The following is a 16747-nucleotide window of genomic DNA, read 5'->3' as shown; positions in this document are numbered from 1 at the left end:
CTTACCTTGCATCCACGATTCAAAAAAAGGTTCTATAGGAACATATTTCCTAGTAATATGGGTTGGTATTTACATCACTGGATACTATCTAATTTAGCTAATGTACCTCATGAGTTGGTAGTGGACTTACAGTATTGGAATTATAGTATATGTATTTTGCATAATGTATACTGTGCATGCTTGCATGTGCTGGTAGTAGGCCTTATTATACTTAATTTATGTTTGTACTGTATGACTATATGTCTAGGTACTGTAACATGCATGACGTCACAAGCCCTAAGAGAAATTCATTTCCTGATGTATGTGTAAAGTCAATTCAATACATTATTTATGCCGATGTAAACCCAGAGGTCTGAGAATCGCTCCGGGCAGAGAATAACATTTTTTGCCTGTGTGTATCTGTCTGTCTGTTTGTTTGTTTGTTTGTTTTAACTGAGAAAACATGTCTACCTGTATGTGTTATCAATATGGTGTGATGAAAATATATGCAATATCCATTGTAAATATACAGTTGAAGTCGGAAGTTTACATATACACTTAGGTTGGAGTCTTTAAAACTTGTTTTTCAACCACTCCACAAATTTCTTGTTAACAAACTATAGTTTTGGCAAGTCGGTTAGGACATCTACTTTCTACAAGACACAAGTAATTTTTCCAACTATTGTTTACAGACAGATTATTTCACTTATAATTCACTGTATCACAATTCCAGTGGGTCAGAAGTTTACATACACTAAGTTCACTGTGCCGTTAAACAGCTTGGAAAATTGTCTTGGCATTAGAAGCTTATGACTGGCTAATTGACATCATTTGAGTCAATTGGAGGTGTACCTGTGGATGTATTTAAAGGCCTAGCTTCAAACTCGGTGCCTCTTTGATTGACCTCATGGGAAAATCAAAAGATATCAGCCAAGACCTCAGAAAAAAATTGAAGACCTCCACAAGTCTGGTTCATCCTTGGGAGCAATTTCCAAACGCCTGAAGGTACCACGTTCATCTGTACAAACAATAGTATGAAAGTATAAACACCATAGGACCACGCAGACGTCATATCGCTCAGGAAGGAGACGCATTCTGTCTCCTAGAGATGAATGTACTTTGGTGTGAAAAGTGCAAATCAATCCCAGAACAACAGCAATGGACCTTGTGAAGATGCTGGAGGAAGCAGGTACAAAAGTATCTATATCCACAGTAAAACAAGTCCTATATCAACATAACCTGAAATGCCGCTCAGCAAGGAAGAAGCCACTGCTCCAAACCTGCTGTAAAAAAGCAAAACTATGGTTTGCAGCTGCACATGGGGACAAAGATCATACTTTTTGGAGAAATGGTCCTCTGGTCTGATGAAACAAAAATGGAACTGTTTGACCATAATGACCATCATTATGTTTGGAGGAAAAAGGGGGAGGCTTGCAAGCCGAAGAACATCATCCCAACCGTGAAGCATGGTGGTGGCAGCATCATGTTGTGGGGGTGCTTTGCTGCAGGAGGGACTGGTGCACTTCATAAAATAGATGGCATCATGAGGAAGCAACATAATGTGGATATATTGAAGCAACATCTCAAGACATCAGTCAGAAAGTAAAAGCTTGGTCGCAATTGGGTCTTCCAAATGGACAATGACCCCAAGCATACTTTCAAAGTTGTGGCAAAATGGCTCAAGGACAACAAAGTCTTGGAGTGGAGTTGGAGTGACCATCACAAAGCCCTGACCTCAATCCTATAGAACATTTGTGGGCAGAACTGAAAAATAGTGTGCGAGCAAGGAGGCCTACAAACCTGACTCAGTTACACCAGCTCTGTCAGGAGGAATGGGCCAAAATTCACCCAACTTATTGTGGGAAGCTTGTGGAAGGCTACCCGAAACATTTGACCCAAGTTAAACAATTTAAAGGCAATGATACCAAATACTAATTGAGTGTATGTAAACTTCTGACCCACTGGGAATGTGATGAAAGAAATAAAGGCTGAAATAAATCATTCTCTCTACTATTATTCTGACATTTCACACTCTTAAAATGAAGTGGTGATCCTAACTGTCCCAAGACAGGGAATTTTTACTAGGATTAAATGTCAGGAATTGTGAAAAACCGAGTTTAAATGTACTTGGCTAAGGTGTGTGTAACTTCCGACTTCAACTTTATACAGTATAACGAAAAAGCTTAATCTGTTAGAATATGTCATACCGTTGAAATTCTTCTGTAAGATCTCCACAAAGGACAGGAAATACGTATCGTCTATGTAGCTATGTATTTTAGCAATGTGACATGAATCCTGAAAGGCACAACATATTTTGAGCATTTCCTTCATCCTCACTGTTGGACATTGTGGCCCAGTGAATTGCAGGATGATAAAAAAAAAAATAACATGCACAGTCCGCTATGTGCCTTGCATGGCCTTCAGTCTCCAAAGCCTCTTTCAATGCTCTGCAAATCCTTTGCTTTTCAATTTCTCATCTGTGGACACATTTACTCTCTCTCTCTGTCTCTCACTCTCTCTCTCTGACCTTTCAGAGTTTGACATCGTCCCCTTAATAGTAGGCAACAATGGAGGATATGAAAAATCCTGCACTTACATTCAGGTGTCTGCTGCTGATACACTAGCTCAAGGATAAATAGCAAATTGATTTCAGAAGACAAGTAGGCGAAGAAGGTTCCAAAGCCCACAGATGATAAGAACTAAAAAGTAAAGGTCTGAGATAGAAGGCTTCAAGACCACCACTAATATTAAACTGAATGTGCAACTGACATGCACTTTAGTGACTAAAAACTATACTTGTTTGGTGTCCTTTTTCTTCCAAACAATTTAGTTTGAGGAAGTGCAAAATGGATCTTGAAATAACATGTTCCTTCAGCATGGAAGCAGGCAGAGAATTTGCCATTTATGATTCAGCGAGAGATTTTACCAACCTGAAGGTTAGAGACCCTGAGAGCTCCCCTAGTTATTCAACATCCCTAAATATACTGTATTTCCACTGACGTCATTGTGATCTGACATTGAAAAAATGTAGAGGGTGAATTAAATATTAGCCTTTTGTACCAGTCATGAACAATTACATTCTGCAGCCTCTTATGTTTGATATTACAATGGTAGTGGTACACCACATTAAAAGTATGTGTGAGAGTGCATGCACATGCATAAAGCATACAGTACAGATGTAGGATCTTAATTTGATCACCCTGTTGCAGGATAACTTTTAAAAGTTTAAAAAATGATTCTGAAGTTTTTAATTTCCTCTCTGAAATATCAGACTTGATTTTCCTTTACAAAAATGTATCAACACCTAATGTCCATTAGTTCTAATCCACATAATTCACATTCAAAATAATTAAATAATTCACATAATAATTCACATCCTGTTACTGCAAGACTACTTTCCTATTGTAACAAACTGGCTCAAATTAAGATCCTACGTTCGCACATGTATAATATTTTCATCCAATAAATCATCATCCCACTTTTATATCCTCTCCCTGTCTCTCACTCTTCTACCAGACAGACTTATAGACAGAATCATTTTTTTAAACTCTGAGACCGTCAGTGGTGTAGATTTAGTGGCGATAGAAACTTTCAAGACCACACAAAGCCCAGAGCCTCATGCATACCATACACACAACCAACTCAAAGCAGATCCAAGGTGAACCGTAACAAAGGATCTTGAATTATTTTTACTATCTTGAATTCTCCGTAGGGCGTTTCCGTACCAGAGTGGTGCAGTGCAGTACATACACTTTCTGAAATATTTCTGAGCTATACAGTATTGAAAGCAGCATTGGATCTTAATTTGAGCCAGTTTGCTAAAGCAGAAAAATAATCCTGCAGCAACAGGACATTTTAATTATGATACGGTTTATAATTATATAATTTTTTGTTAGCGTAAATCAAGTCTGACATTTTAAAGTGTAAATTACAAACTTTAGAAGCCTTTTAAAACTTAGATACATTACAAGTTTGTATTTCCTGCTGTGCAGGGAAATTCGCAGCAGCAAAAGATGATCAAATTAAGATCCTACATCTGTAGGTCTACTCTACACTGTACCTTAGGTATCAAATCAAAAGTTTCCCATCCAAACATGACAGCTGAAAAGAATACCAGTGACAAGTATGTCTAATTAATAAAACATTTATGCATATTATACAATAATGCATTTAACAAAAAAATAACCGCCGTACAGTAGTATTTTGACTGTATAACAATGCCTGTATTTTAGTCCAGGCTTGGTCTTGCTCTAGCACGTCTAAAGCAGCCACAGGTGACTCGCTTCAGGGCCCCCCAAAGACAGTGGAGGAATCCTCCATTCTTTGGAAATTTCTGGTAACCTGAAAGATAGGAAGAAGTATTTTTAGCATTCACCACCAAATCTGCTCCAAATGATTTGCTGACTTACTTAAGAGGTCCTCCTGTGTCAATGATCTGTGAAGTCTACATTCACTTTAACGTTAGTCTACCTCCAAGCCCTTAACGTTCATGTCTGCCCCTACAGGATGTGTTTAATTTATTTTACTTGTATTTAATCGGGAGCCCAATGAGACCAGGGTCTAATTTTCAATGGTGCCCTGAGGACAACAAATTCAACACGGACATACCAATAAGAAAAACTCTCTATATAAAAAAAAAAATTATACTTCAAGAAATAACTAAGTTAAGTAAGTCGGAAGCTTGTGTCGTGGAGCTGTGTAAGCTAAAAGGGAATAGTGAAGTGATCTACAAGACTTTCATGAGGACCAGACAATCTTTTGATGCAGGATGCTGTGATGCATATTAAAACTGTCACCAGTGATAAAGCAGAAAGGCGCTATGGTAGATGGCATCCAAATGTTTAAGAGTAGTGGCTACTGCATTCTGGTAAATGGTGTCACCATAGTCAAGAACTGGCAGGAAAGTTGACTGTACAATCTGCTTCCTGGTGTTAAGGGAGAGGCAAGATCTATTTCTAAAAAATAAGCCCACTTTAAATCTTGGCTTTTTAACTAGCTCATAAGTATGTTTTTTAAACATTAAATCCTTGTCCATCCAAATGCCCAGATATTACATGCGGGAATCCGATCGATGGGAGACACATTCAATTAACAAATATGTACAGTTGTCCATCAGAAAATATTTTGCGAGTATTAGCGACCAACATATATTTAGTCTTGCCAACATGAAGTACAGGTTTTAAACCAACCAGGTCTTTTTGTAAGGCAACAAAGTCAGATTGCAGCTCTAACGACACCTGGTCTACAGTTTGGATAATGGCATATATAATGGTGTTGTATGCATAGAGATTAATACACTGCTCAAAAAAATAAAGGGAACACTAAAATAACACATCCTAGATCTGAATGAATGAAATATTCTTATTAAATACTTTTTTCTTTACATAGTTGAATGTGCTGACAACAAAATCACACAAAAATGATCAATGGAAATCAAATTTATCAACCCATGGAGGTCTGGATTTGGAGTCACACTCAAAATCAAAGTGGAAAACCACACTACATGCTGATCCAACTTTGATGTAATGTCCTTAAAACAAGTCAAAATGAGGCTCAGTAGTGTGTGTGGCCTCCACGTGCCTGTATGACCTCCCTACAAGCCTGGGCATGCTCCTGATGAGGTGGCGGATGGTCTCCTGAGGGATCTCCTCCCAGACCTGGACTAAAGCGTCCGCCAACTCCTGGACAGTCTGTGGTGCAACGTGGCGTTGGTGGATGGGAGCGAGACATGATGTCCCAGATGTGCTCAATTGGATTCAGGTCTGGGGAACGGGCGGGCCAGTCCATAGTATCAATGCCCTCCTCTTGCAGGAACTGCTGACACACTCCAGCCACATGAGGTCTAGCATTGTCTTGCATTAGGAGGAACCCAGGGCCAACCGCACCAGCATATGGTCTCACAAGGGGTCTGAGGATCTCATCTCTGTACCCATTGGCAGTCAGGCTACCTCTGGCGAGCACATGGAGGGCTGTGCGGCCTCCCAAAGAAATGCCACCCCACACCATGACTGACCCACCGCCGAACCGGTCATGCTGGAGGATGTTGCAGACAGCAGAACCTTCTCCACGGCGTCTCCAGACTCTGTCACGTCTGTCACGTGCTCAGTGTGAACCTGCTTTCATCTGTGAAGAGCACAGGGCGCCAGTGGCGAATTTGCCAATCTTGGTGTTCTCTGGCAAATGCATAACGTCCTGCACGGTGTTGGGCTGTAAGCACAACCCCCACCTGTGGAGGTCGGGCCCTCATACCACCCTCATGGAGTCTGTTTCTGACCGTTTGAGCAGAAACATGCACATTTGTGGCCTGCTGGAGGTCATTTGGCAGGGCTCTGGCAGTGCTCCTCCTGCTCCTCCTTGCACAAAGGCGGAGGTAGCAGTCCTGCTGCTGGGTTGTTGCCCTCCTACGGCCTCCTCCACGTCTCTTGATGTACTGGCCTGTCCGCTGGTAGCGCATACATGCTCTGGACACTACGCTGATAGACACAGCAAACCTTCTTGCCACAGCTCGCATTGATGTGCCATCCTGGATGAGCTGCACTACCTGAGCCACTTGTGTGGGTTGTAGACTCCGTCTCATGCTACCACTAGAGTGAAAGCACCACCAGCATTCAAAAGTGACCAAAACATCAGCCAGGAAGCATAGGAACTGAGAAGTGGTCTGTGGTCCCCACCTGCAGAACCACTCCTTTATTGGGGGTGTCTTGCTAATTGCCTATAATGTCCGCCTGTTGTCTATTCCATTTGCCCAACAGCATGTGAAATTTATTGTCAATCAGTGTTGGTTCCTAAGTGGACAGTTTGATTTCACAGATGTGTGATTGACTTGGAGTTACATTGTGTTGTTTAAGTGTTCCCTTTATTTTTTTGAGCAGTGTATTATAAGTTTTAACAGATAGACCAATATAATTTACAGTAAACATACTGAACAAAAATAGAAACGCAACATGCAACAATTTCAACGCTTTTACTGAGTTACAGTTTCATATAAGGAAATCAGTTAATTGAAATAAATGAATTAGGCTGTCACGTCCTGACCTTAGTTCCTTTTTTTTGTCTCTATTTTAGGTTGGTCAAGGCATGAGTTGGGGTGGGCATTCTATGTTTTGTTCTATATTTGTATTTCTATGTGTTTGGCCTGGTATGGTTCCCAATCAGAGGCAGCTGTCAATCGTTGTCCCTGATTGAGAACCATACTTAGGTAGCCTGTTCCCACCTGTGTTTGTGTGTCTGTACCAGACAGAACTGTTTTGTTTGTTCCGCCTTGTTTTTTGTAACGACCGTTACATAGGCCCTAATCTATGGATTTCACATGACTGGGCAGAGGTGCAGCCATGGGTGGGTATAGGCCCACCACTTGGAAGCCAGGCCCAGCCAATCAGAATAAGTTTATCCCTACAAAAGGGCTTTATTACAGACAGAAATACTCCTCAGTTTTATTGACTGTCCAGCTGGCTGGTCTCAGACGATCCCACAAGTGAAGAAGCCGGAAGTGGAGGTCCTGGGCTGGCGTGGTTACACATGGTCTACAGTTATGAGGCCATTTTGACGTAATGCCAAATTCTCGATTCCGACGTTGGAAGGGGCTTATGGTAGAGAAATTAACATTCAATTCTCTGGTGGAAATTCCTGCAGTCAACATGCCAAGTGCATGCTCTCTCATAACTTGAGACATCTGTAGCATTGTGTTGTTTGACAAAACAGAACATTTTAGAGTGGCCTTTTGAGAGGCCACATTTTACAGTGCACCTGTGTAATGATCATGCTGTTTAATCGGCTTCTTGACATGCCACACCCGTCAGGTGGATGGATTTTCTTGGCAAAAGAGAAATGCTCACTAACAGGGATGTAACCAAATTTGAAAGTGTCCAGATAAATATGCTGTATGAATATATTATCATTATTAGACGATGCTTACCCAGACACACTGGCCGGATTATTACCTGACCCATAAAATTAGCAGGTGTGTCTGGGGGTGGTTACGGCCATCGATTGTATTTCATGAATATGTGGACATGTCTAGACAATAGTAACCCATCCACTTAGCTTGATCTGGGTGAGTGGTGATTATAGCATTTCCTTCACATGACCCATCAATTTAGACAAGGGTGTCGTGTAAGAGTCATCTAATAACGATAAAATATTTATAAAATATTTTCACCAGGACACTTTCTGTGTGTGAAATTGCTACTCTGCAAGTATGCAAGTACTATCACTGTACCGTTTACACCTTCTGTATCCTGTGCATGTGACAAATGAACGTTGATGTTGTTTTTCACGTGGCCTCACACATGAATCCTTAAAAAGGTGGGTGGGACTAAGGCTTAAGAGGGTGTGAACAATGCTGAATAGGTGTAGACAAAGAAGAGCTCTCCAGTAGGTGTACCAAAAAATTCTAGGGACATTTTCTCAAAAGTGGGGTTACAAGTTTATCGACTTTCAAAGCAGAATTACTTTCACACTGTTCCTCAACTACTGTGTATGATCTACCATTTTCTAGCTCGGAGTCTCTACTTTTATTCAATGTAAAAAACACAATTTCATATTTTGCTACATAAGACCAAATAGAGGCGATCGGTCACAAATAACACTACAGTTGTAACTCACTAAACAATGTATGTGACGAACAAACTCTAATACTTGTTCTGAGGGCAGCTCTGCAGATTGGTCAACTAGCACAGACACAAAGTCATGAAATCAGATTTTAAACCTAACCTTAACACTATTCTTAACCACACTGCTAACCCTAATGCCTAACGCTAACCTTAAATTAAGACCAAAAAGAAAATGTTTGTTTTCATGAATTTTTTTCAATACAGCCAAATTTGGCTGGTCTAGCTAAGGGGAAATGTTAAGAATTAACACATTCAAAAAACAAGGGTATGGTTAGGGTACAGTGTTGTTCCCTGGGGTACAAAAAAGGTCAAAGGTTCACTTCACAGCTACACATATAAACGTACATGTGACGATTAGGTACCTTGTAGATATGGGAGATTTTTCACTATAAGTCATCAATATAGGTAGGGGGCAATGTACTGGTTGGGGCGTGGATAAATGTGTGCATTTGTGCCAACTGTCTGTGGAAGTGTTTGATGGTTATGCTGATGCAAGTTGAGCAACTCCTTTCACACTGTTCTGCAAAGTTTGCAAGAGAATGTGCCAGTAATAGCCTGCATTGTAAAGAGGTTATTGTGCATTTTCCAGTCATTTAATGGCCACATATTGCCAGAAGATGCTGTGAATTTGTCATCTTTGGCAGTAACCTACAGTGCCTTCACTGACGTTTCTGTTGACAACATGCACATCACCTGCTGGTTGGCAGCATACTGTAGCAGCGGCAGCCTATCAGAAGATCGCAGAAGTGTCTTATTTGAGGCTTCAGTCAGCTCTTTACTTCAGTCAGCTCTTTTTGCTCAACCATGAGAAGAAATATGGTTAATTTTATCCCAGCTAATGTGGTCTGTTCCTGAACATTAAGCTTGTATACTATCAATTCTACAGAGTTGTTGAACCTCTTAACAGTGCAGCGCCTGATTGTCATAAGTCCTTGCAAGACTGCAGAACTGATAGTCAAAAGAGATGCTTAACCTTCATCAGCATAACAATTAAACCACTTAAACTGGTACAACATGTACACTGACTGTTGGCACAAATACAACATATTTTAGACCATGCCCCCAAATATGCTAATGAACCCCCGCCAGCACATTGCCCCAGCCTACATTTCAAAGTACAGTGATGAGTGTATCTAATCATGCGTTCACAACCAAGTGGGAAGTGGGAATTTATCACATACGACTGGGTAAAATCTCCCTGATCAGCCCTCCAACTGGTAATTACTAGTGGGAAATGCGTTCATCATCCCTGATATATGACATACCGCCCCAGACCACGACGGACCCTCCACCTCCAAATCGATCCCACTCCAGAGCACAGGCCTTGGTGTAATGCTCATTCCTTCGTCGATAAACGCTAATCCGACCATCACCCCTGGTGAGACAAAACCGTGACTCGTCTGTGGAGAGTACTTTTTGCCAGTCCTGTCTGGTCCAGCGAAGGTGGGTTTGTGCCCATAGGCGACGTTGTTGCCGGTGATGTCTGGTAAGGACCTGCCTTACAACAGGCTTACAAGCCCTCAGTCCAGCCTCTCTCAGCCTATTGTGGACAGTTTGAGCACTGATGGAGGGATTGTGCGTTCCTGGTGTAACTCGGGCAGTTGTTGTTGCCATCCTGTACCTGTCCAGCAGGTGTGATGTTCGGATGTACCGATCCTGTTCAGGTGTTGTTACATGTGGTCTGCCACTGCGAGGACAATCAGCTGTCCATCCTGTCTCCCTGTAGCGCTGTCTTAGGCATCTCACACTACGGACATTGCAATTTATTGCCCTGGCCACATCTGCAGTCCTCATGCCTCCTTGCAGCATGCCTAAGGCATGTTCACGCAGATGAGCAGGGACCCTGGGCATCTTTCTTTTAGTGTTTTCATATCTGTGACCTTAATTGCCTACCGTCTGTAAGCTGTTAGTGTCTTAACGACCATTCCACAGGTGTATGTTCATTAATTGTTTACCCCACGTGGGAGATGCTCGATAAATGTACAAAGGCGAAGCTGCTCGTCATTGCAAAGCATCTGGATTTATACTGCTTTGGAGGAGGAGGAAATTCTTTCAGAGAGGGAGGTTGATGAAAAGGGCGCTACAGGTAGTAGAGTACATTCCATAGAAGTGCAGCTAAGGGAGTTAGAACTAAAGGCAAAGTTGGAGCAAAGAACAATTTGAGCTTGAGCACAAGGAAAGAGAATGTGAGGAGAGATTGGAGCAACATAAATGAGAGTTGGAGCACAGGGAAAGATGAGATGAGCGTGCAGCCAGACTAGAACAAGAAGAACGTGCGTATGCCTTTGGATTAAAAGAGATGGAGCTGGAAGCGCAACAAAGGGAGATAGATCTTGAAAAGCTCTAACTCCAGTCAGGCCATCCTGCACCCTCGACAGAGTTTGATCTTGGTCGGAACAGCCAACTTGTACAGCCTTTCAACGAGAAGGAGGTGGATGTATATTTTACTCTGTTTGAGCGAATTGCCACATCACTAAAATGGCCGTGAGATATTTGGTCACAGCTCCTTCAAAGTGTTATTGTGGGAAAAGCCCAGAAAGTGTACACCGCTTTATCTCTTGACCAGAGCTCAGATTATAACACTGTTAAAGCTGTTATCCTTCAAGCATATGAGTTGGTCTCAGAGGCATACAGACAACAGTTCCATAAAGTATGAAAGACCGAATCACAAAGCCATGTTGAGTTCGCAAGGGAACAAGCATGTCTTTTTGATCGGCGGCGTGGTTCTCAAGAGGTCAAGGAGGGTTGAGGATTTAAAGACGCTCATACTTCTCGAGCAGTTCAAGAATTGCCTTCACAAACGGGTTGTGATCTACATTCATAAGCACAAGGATCTCACTCTTGAGAAAGCTGCAGTTCTTGCAGATGAGTTTGTTTTGACACATAAAACTACCTTCACAAACAAAGCACCCAGTAGTTATCCCTATACAAAAAAACAATCCAGAGAAGTCACCTCCTGCTGCGAGGTTTCAGTCCATTTCTACAGTATCCATCAAGTTTGTCACAACTTCCATGAGAAAGGACACATTGTCTCTCAGTGTCCTAAATTGAGACAAAAATGAGAGAGAATAAAAGCAGTTTCTTCTTGTGGGAGCACTCCAGTCCATTAAGTATCTGGTTGGGACTGGTGTTTCTCCTAAACAAGATTCTGAATCAGATGTGTATGAACCTTTTGTTCAGGTTCACGGGTTCATGTCTCTGCAGAGTGGCAATGCTGTTAAGGAGCCAGTGAAGGCCAGAATCCTGGAGTCACCTCTTCACTGGTGACGTTGAGACTGGTGTTTTGCGGGTGCTATTTAATGAAGCTGCCTATTGAGGACTTATGAGGCGTCTTTTTCTCAAACCAGACACTCTAATGTACTTGTCCTCTTGCTCAGTTGTGCACCGGGGCCTCCCACTCCTCTTTCTACTCTGGTTAGAGCCAGTTTGCGCTGTTCTGTGAAGGGAGTAGTACACAGCGTTGTATGACATCTTCAGTTTCCTGGTAATTTCTCGCATGGAATAGCCTTAATTTCTCAGAACAAGAATAAACTCACGAGTTTCAGAAGAACGTTCTTTGTTTCTGGCCATTTTGAGCCTGTAATCGAACCCCAAAATGCTGATGCTCCAGATACTCAACTAGTTTAAAGAAGGCTAGTTTTATTGCTTCTTTAACCAGAACAACAGTTTTCAGCTGTGCTAACATAAATGCAAAAGGGTTTTCTAATGGTCAATTAGCCTTTTAAAATGATAAACTTGGATTAGCTAACACAACGTGCCTTTGGAACACAGGAGTGATGGTTGCTGATAATGGGCCTCTGTACGCCTATGTAGATATTCCATTAAAAAATCAGCCGTTTCCAGCTAAAATAGTCATTTACAACATTAACAAGTCTACACTGTATTTTTGATCAATTTGATGTTATTTTAATGGACAAAAAAAACCATTCTTTCAGAAACAAGGACATTTCTAAGTGACCCCAAACTTTTGACCCCAAACTTTTTTACCCCAAAAGTTATCAGGTCCAAATGGCACCGCATGGTAGGAATGACCCAGCTAACATTTTTCCGCATGAAGAAATAATTCGATTTTGATTCATCTTCTAGTTTTTCTGAAGTGTGCCTTTAGGTGATGATGAAAGAGAGGGACTCAGCATAAGTTTAATACCGAGGCCCATTGATCATAACAGAATGGAGATCATTTGGATAATTTACCATTATACAGAATTCAATTCCCTGTTGCCCTTTTCTGAGCTTTTAAAAAACCTTTTAGATGGCCTTTTTTAAGTGTTAAAATGTAAGCAGCTATTACCTTTACAGTAAAAACCCATTCATTCAGGTAAGATGCTGTTAAATCAATAGCTTTAAGCAATGCTACATTCTTAGCCCGCCCTTCGCAGTCGAGTCCAATCTTGGCTGGTCATTGTAAATCCCCCCCTTTCCTTTCTCCTCCACCTGCACAGAGTAGAGCTGGTTGAGGAGGCTCTGATGAAGACTCACTTCAATCCCAGCTCAGTTCCCCATCCACCTCCTACTCCCCCCCCCCCCCCCCCCCCGCCACCTGCAAACTAACCTGCTTGTGTTACAATTAGCTACACCAAAAGAACAACACTGAAGAAAAAGCACTGCAGGAGTGATGGAACATTACTCTGCATCACCATTCTGTGGGTGCAAATGGCTTGCTTTCCTTGGCTGCCTAACAGGACAGTTAGTACACCAGTCATTACAGCATTAGCAGGCCAGCCAATTTCTCTGATCGTCATTCCAGATTGAATTTAAAAAAAAACACTTGTCTCAAGGACCATGTACCCACAGAAGAGCATGATTCAGTACTGCAGCCTACAACAACACTGTATAACACGTTTACATAACTGTTTATATAAAAGCCCCTTATACCAAGCTTTACCTATTTTGCATTCTGTCAAAATAAGAAATTGTAATATGATGTACTGTGGTGGTCTCCTCAAACTTTTTCTGTCTGAAGATCACTGAGCAAGCTGAGTGCCCGATTGTAGGGTGTCCACCCACTCTGCCCAGAGTGGGTAAAAACTTGTTTTGGTAATGACGTTTCACTTCCTAATGTTATAAAATACATTTTTACCAAGACAAATATGATTATTCATGTTCTGAATAGTTCAGTGGGGTCTTTCTCTAACATTGAATTTACAGTATATCCAAACAGTCGGATTTCATAACCAAATACATCCGATAATAAGCACCGAGCTCTGTTGAGAGCGATGCAGCTTTCTTGCAGAAACTTTTGAGGATTTTACATGTCTTCAAAGTGGTGTTCGCGGGTCACAAAAAAGTTAAATTAGCATGACGAGCTGAATTAAATGTACAAGGCTTTGAAAATACAAAGCTTGTGGTGGTACACTTAGTGCTCCGATGAATTTTCAAAGAGATACATTTGTTTTAGTGAGAAATCTTCAAAAAAGGACAGGAATTTCACATTCATATGGAAAGCCTATACTAAAATAAGAAAATACTACATGTCATCTTTCAAAATCAATATCTATTTTACCTCTACTGTATATTGTTTTATGTCCCATGGATTTGAGAAGAAAGATGACAAGTTCAACGGGAAAGTGAGCCTTAACCTTAATCCTCACACAGCATTTAGCCTAGTTGACAAGAAGCGGTGCAGTTTTCCTTATTTTTGACCACTTTTCTTATCTGACAAGAGTTTTGGACCATTGGTTTTCTTAGAGGATTATCTACAAAATTAACATATTATTTTACCCATTGGTCAAAATAATAATAATGTTTTTGATTGAACACCCTACCAATTGAAAAGGTTAACATTAACACACACACACACACAAACATGCACACACACACTCACGTGCACACACATGTGCGTGGAAAACACACACAATGTGACGCTGTTTATGACATGTAAACCTATCATCACCTCAACAGTGAGAATATCTCCAGCTCAGCTCAGTGAGAGGCTCAGAGGAGAGAGGTCAGATAAGTCTATTAAATACTTAGAACCCTTCAGTACAAACCACAATCTTTCTCTCATGAACACTATTCATAGCTACTGTACAGAAACCATCTGAGCTTGGCTGTGTTTAAAATCTAATATTTCACAATCCTCATGTTGAAACAAACACTCAGACTTGTGTTTTCAGATTGATGTTTCTAAATCCACCATAAATCCACACAGTTGGAGGTGACTGAATCCACATCTACCGACTGAAATAAAAGAAGAAAACAGAGGATATGGGGAGTGAGATTTCAGTGCCATTTAAGAGACCGACAACAGTCTGCCAGTGCCAATCATAACCAAACATAAACACCCTTCTCATCACCTTTCAGTTTCATAATCACGGAGCATAGACTGTTATAACAAATGTCTTGTCTGTACCGTGGTCTCATGAGGTGCAGAATACTGCAGCATAAGGACTGATGACAAAGGTTTTTACCGACATCTAGTGGTGGTTTTAAAGACTAACAAGCAGTAAGATATGGATTGCATACTATTACCTTAGAGTTACAGGGACAATCTGCAGTTCAAACAACAACAAAGCAGAATTGTAACAACCCTCAAATTCATGGACAGCGCTATAGATGCAAGGACAAGCAGTAAGATATGGGTTGCATACTTTTACCTCAGAGTTAAAGGGACATCCATGTATAGTATAGATTTAACCTTGTTTTTGTTTTTCCCCCTTTTCTCCCCAATTTCGTGGTGTCCAATTGTTGGTAATTACAATCTTGTGTCATCGCTACAACTCTTGTTCGGGCTCGGGAGAGACGAAGGTCGAAAGCCACGCGTCATCCGAAACACAACCCAACCCAACGGCCGGCTCCGACAGAGCCTGGGCGCAAACCCAGAGTCTCTGGTGGCACAGCTAGGGCTGCGATGCAGTGCCCTAGACTACTACCCCACCCGGGAGGCCTATTTAACCATGTTTTGACGCTATACAGTGACAGTGTTTCTTTACGATTACATTGTTTACAAACAGTAGAGTAAAACAATCTATTATGGGTTCTGAAGGGGCATAAAAGTTGATCTAAGCTCATTAGGCATTTATAATTATATTTTGGAAAAGTTAAGGTGTTTAATTGTTAATTTAAAAATACACAAATGGATGTACCATTTGCAGATTGCCCCTTTAAAGTAACATTTTGTATCTACTTACCCGGAGTCAGATTAATTTATGGGTACCAATTTTATGTCTCTGTGCCAAGTATGAAGGAAGTAAGAGGTACAGTGGGGAGAACAAGTATTTGATACACTGCCGATTTTGCAGGTTTTCCTACTTACAAAGCATGTAGAGGTCTGTAATGTTTTATCATAGGTACACTTCAACTGTGAGAGACGAAATCTAAAAGAAAAATCCAGAAAATAACATTGTATGATTTTTAAGTAATTCATTTGCACTTTATTGCATGACATGAGTATTTGATACATCAGAAAAGCAGAACTTAATATTTGGTGCAATAACCTTTGTTTGCAATTACAGAGATCATATGTTTCCTGTAGTTCTTGACCAGGTTTGCACACACTGCAGCAGGGATTTTGGCCCACTCCTCCATACAGACCTTCTCCAGATCCTTCAGGTTTCAGGGCTGTCGCTGGGCAAAACTTATTTTCAGCTCCCTCCAAAGATGTTCTATTGGGTTCAGGTCTGGAGACTGGCTAGGCCACCCCAGGACCTTCAGATGCTTCTTATGGAGCCACTCCTTAGTTGCCCTGGCTGTGTTTTTTGGGGTTGTTGTCATGCTGGAAGAACCAGCCACGACCCATCTTCAATGCTCTTACTGAGGGAAGGAGGTTGTTGGCCAAGATCTCGCGATACATGGCCCCATCCATCCTCCACTCAGTACGGTGCAGTCGTCCTGTCCCCTTTGCAGAAAAGCATCCCCAAAGAATGTTGTTTCCACCTCCATGCTTCACGGTTGGGATGGTGTTCTTGGGGTTGTACTCATCCTTTTCTTCCTCCAAACACGGTGAGTGGAGTTTAGACCAAAAAGCTCTGTTTTTGTCTCATCAGACCACATGACCTTCTCCCATTCCTCCTCTGGATCATCCAGATGGTCATAGGCAAACTTCAGATGGGCCTGGACATGCGCTGGCTTGAGCAGTGGGACCTTGCGTGCGCTGCAGGATTTTAATCCATGGCGGCGTAGTGTGTTACTAATGGTTTTCTTTGAGACTGTGGTCC

The sequence above is a fragment of the Oncorhynchus mykiss genome, chromosome 7, assembly GCF_057628025.1.
Source record: "Oncorhynchus mykiss isolate SJ-2025 chromosome 7, ASM5762802v1, whole genome shotgun sequence".
Classification (NCBI taxonomy): Eukaryota; Metazoa; Chordata; class Actinopteri; order Salmoniformes; family Salmonidae; genus Oncorhynchus; species Oncorhynchus mykiss.
The sequence above is the reverse complement of the archived record's forward strand: the minus strand, read 5'-3'. Positions refer to the sequence as shown.